Consider the following 849-nt stretch of genomic DNA (forward strand, 5'->3'; position numbering starts at 1 on the left):
ATTTTATACTCGATTCATGTTATTTTCATGATAATATTATTGAGAATCAGTTCTAATAAGCCTCTATTTGTTTTTGTAGGAAAAATGAGCTTAGGAAACCAAACATGAAGAAAAACAAAGAAAAAATCAAGAAAAATGAGAATCTGTCAGCTAAGCATGGGCCAAGCCTCAGCCAGGCATGCCACATTTCCATTTGAAGACACATCAACTAAGCATGAGGCTGTGCCTCAGGCAGACATGCCCCACGCCTCCTCAGAAGATGACAAAATAAAGTACACTGTTGGTTGCCCCCCTTTTTGAAGACACACAGGGTCATGCCTCACCCAGGCATGCCCCATGCCAATCAAGTCTGCCAAGAAAGTACAATTAGTAGCATGCGCATTTAATGCTTGAGGGACCAGCACAGCCCATGCCTAGACCAAACATGCCCCGTTCCTAGCTATATTCCAAAGAGTACAACCAGGGAGCACGTGGTGTACTACATGGGGACCAACATGGGTCATTCCCTACTAAGCATGGGTCATGCCTTGTGCACATTTAGCCTATATAAAGACCATGCATGTTGCTCATTTGGTGTGCACAATTTTGGAGAAAAACACACCCATTTCACTCTCATAATTCATAGAAATAAAAGAAGAGAAGCTCTTGAACCTTCATACAACATCAAGAAGAAGTCTTAGCATCATCATAATTATCTAGCTTGGTTATATTACCTTAATATTAAACATGAATGCTATATTCTTCTATTTTGGTGTATCTTTTATAATCATCATGAGCTAAAACTCTTTATATCACCTTAACCCATGATGAAACTTGACAACTTTTGATGGTTGGAATTAATATATTATA

The sequence above is a fragment of the Bidens hawaiensis genome, unplaced genomic scaffold, assembly GCF_021521415.1.
Source record: "Bidens hawaiensis isolate Kalapana, Puna unplaced genomic scaffold, B.hawaiensis_p1.1 tig00037277_1, whole genome shotgun sequence".
Taxonomy (NCBI): domain Eukaryota; kingdom Viridiplantae; phylum Streptophyta; class Magnoliopsida; order Asterales; family Asteraceae; genus Bidens; species Bidens hawaiensis.